This window comes from Octopus bimaculoides, chromosome 15 (genome assembly GCF_046866305.1).
Source record: "Octopus bimaculoides isolate indiv1 chromosome 15, ASM4686630v1, whole genome shotgun sequence".
NCBI classification, from domain to species: domain Eukaryota; kingdom Metazoa; phylum Mollusca; class Cephalopoda; order Octopoda; family Octopodidae; genus Octopus; species Octopus bimaculoides.
The window spans coordinates 22667890-22671042 of NC_142942.1; the positions used below are offsets into that span (position 1 = coordinate 22667890).

The following is a 3153-nucleotide window of genomic DNA, read 5'->3' on the forward strand; positions in this document are numbered from 1 at the left end:
AAATAATTAGCTTCTCAGTCTTTTCCCTGATTAAAATGCGTTTTAGTTTTTGCGACCTCAGTCTTTCACTCAGTCAGAATGGTTCTCAGCGATTTGCCTTCTCTCGGCTTAGAATTCACTTAATTCAGAAAAAAAAAAAAGGCAAAAAAAAAAAAATTAGAAAAAATATAAATCCCCAGCCTGAGCATCGAGGACCTTATGACTCCCTAATTGTTCAATAATAAAGTTTTACTTTCTGTTTTTTTGTTTCTTTTTCTTTTTTTTTTTTGCTTTCAGGGGATTCCAAAGTTCCAGTATTCTTCAAGGAATTGGTTTCGGTCCCAGATTGGTTTTCACTGAGGTCTTTTAGTCACACTAGGACTCAGCAAACACCAAAAAAGGAATCCCGCAAAAATAATAAAGTTCTTCAACATTTGAATCATAAAGTTATTTTAAGGGATTCCAGCTAATCTTTTAGGGGTCAATTCCTCGATGATCTACAGTTGTTGCTTTTTTTTTCTTATTGTTTGTTTATTTCTTTTTCTGCCGCTCGGTAAACAATTCACAGTAATTGTGCTTCATTAGAAATATTGGCTCCAGGTTTACTTCACGCTGTCACACCCTCTGAAATAGAACACAAAAAAGTCATTACTATTATTATTATTATATAAAAGAAATCGTCGTCATCATCATCATCATCGTCATTATAATTAATTAAGGTGGTGAGCTGGCAGAATCGTTAGCATACAAAACAAAATGCTTAGCAGCATTTCCTGTCTTCATGTTCTGAGTTCAAGTTCTGACAAGGTCAACTTAGTCTTTCAAAATAAATATGGTAACGGAAGGGTTAAACAGTATGTTGGATTATCTATTAATATTGCTTTCAAATTTTGGCACATGGTCATTAGTTTTGTGGGGAGGGGCTAAGTCGATTACATCAATCCCAGTGCTCAACTGACGCTTATTTCATCAACCCCAGCAGCATTTGAACTCAGAATGTAAAAATGGACAAAATGCCTGAAAGCATTTTGCCTGGCATGAAAATAATTCTGCCACTCACCACTTTCAGGATTATCCATTAATATTATTAACAAAACCATAGGGAAGAATACCATGTTTTTAGGTTGGCTTTTGCTACATAAGAATTACAAAAAAAAAAAAAAAGAAACCAAGAATGGATTTTTGCAATTCTGCAAATGGAGAAGAGAATGGATGCTGCAAGCGAGAGGTGTGAGGTGTCATATTTATACGTTACAGTGATATAGTCACACTCACATGTTACACCAGTATGTTACAATGATATGGTGAGAATTGAGACACATTGAGACCCTCACATGTTACACCAAAATGTTACAGTCGTATGGTAACGAGACGTGTCACACTGGAATGAGAAAAGTTGGTGCAGCTGCTGGACGCAGACTATTTGGCATGGCTGGTTGGACATGCAGCCTGTTTTGGCCGATGGTATGTTTTGGGGCTGGTAAATATTCATAGAGGGAGAAAGGGAGAGAGAGAGAGAGAGAGAGAGAGAGAGAGAGAGAGAGAGAGAAAGAGAGAGAAGGAGAGAGAGAGAGAGAAGGAGAGAGAGAGAGAGAGAGAGAAGGAGAGAGAGAGAGAGAGAGGGAGGGAGGGAGAGAGAGAGAGAGAGGGAGGGAGAGAGAGGGAGAGAGAGAGAGGAAGATTATACTTTATTAATTGAACATGACTGACAAACACTATCCTCCTCAGACACATAAAGAGAAATCTGGTCACAAGTAGAGAGGGAGAGGGGAGAGAGGGAGAGGAAGAGAGAGAGAGTGGGAGTGAGAGACAGACAGACAATCAGACAAAAAGACAGAGAGAGAGAGAGAGAGAGAACAACATTGGAAGTACAAACAAACATAATGTCTAGATATTTGCACACACACACACACACACACACACACACACACACAGAGGAAGGAAGAGAGAACGAGACATTACAGTTTATTAATTGAACACAACTGGCATAAACATTATTCCTTTCCTCACACACATACACAAAGAGAGAGAGAGAGAGAGAGAGAGAGAGAGAGAGAGTGAGAGTGAGAGAGAGAGAGAGAGTGAGAGTGAGAGAGAGAGAGAGAGAGTGAGAGGAGAGAATAAGAGAAGCATTAAATAAATGGATGTCAAATCAATGATGCCAAACAGGTGGCAGCAAAACAGCTGTGCAAGTGAGGGGTACATGGTACCCTTGAACACGTGGGACACATCAATATATTACTGGTATGAACGATGAGAGCAGACAGACACATACCTGTAATGAAAACTCCCTAAACTGTGTCTGTCATCTGTGTCCAGTCGACAGACCTCACACATGTGATTAGTAGAATGGTAGGAATCAGTTGTTAGATACCATGGAATGGAACTCTGAAAACAAGGCAACAAGAAAACAAAATAAAACACAACCAAAACATTATTTGCATTTATGACATACAATCTTAGAATTTTCAGAGTCAGAGAACAGTATCTAGGGCAGGGATTCTCACCCAGGGTCTGTATGATCCTTGGAGGTTCACATAAGGTTTTATCGTTAAAATATATCTGCAATAAATTGCTTATATTTCTAGAATACACAAAATATTTTGTTTTCATACAATTCCTAAAAGTCTTGGATTATAAAAATATAGGCGCAGGAGTGGCTGTGTGGTAAGAAGCTTGCTTCCCAACCACATGGTTCTGGGTTCAGTCCCACTGTGTGGCACCTAGGAAAAGTGTCTCATACTATAGCCTCAGGCTGACCAAAGCCTTGTGAGTGGATTTGGTAGACGGAAACTGAAAGAAGCCTGTCGTATATATGTATATATATATGTATGTATTTGTGTGTCTGTGTTTGTTCAACAGTCCCCAGGATACTTTCTTTATTAAGTCCAGTGGTGATAGGGAAAGAGATGAGGGCAAATAAAGGATGCAAGTGGAAGTCTTCAGTTTTCACCAATGCAGACGGATGGCCTTAACGTGATGGTCATTTTGCAGCTGTGTCTTGCTGCATCCTCATTGGTCAAACTGATGAGAAGGTCCAGGAGATTTCAGTAGAATTGGAATTGAGATAAATAATTTGAAAATGGTAGAATTACTGTTGTTGGGTTGGGATTATGAGGAATTAATATGGAGTCTGTGAGGCTTAAAGATCAGTTTGAATGAAGAGAGGGTGAT

At 39.1% G+C, this 3153-nt stretch overlaps 1 protein-coding gene across 20 annotated transcripts in view; it reads right to left on the bottom strand.

The window, feature by feature from the left end:
- Positions 1 to 489: 489 nt before the first annotated feature.
- LOC106871305 (uncharacterized) overlaps positions 490 to 3153 on the bottom strand; it is a 193210-nt gene continuing 190546 nt past the window's right edge. For all 20 annotated transcript variants that reach the window (XM_089363551.1, XM_089363565.1, XM_089363564.1 and 17 more), the window contains 2 exons: positions 2255 to 2367; positions 490 to 603 (listed from right to left, as the gene is read on the bottom strand). The gene's annotated coding sequence lies outside the window, so the exon portion shown is untranslated. The remainder of the gene's footprint in view (positions 604 to 2254; positions 2368 to 3153) is intronic.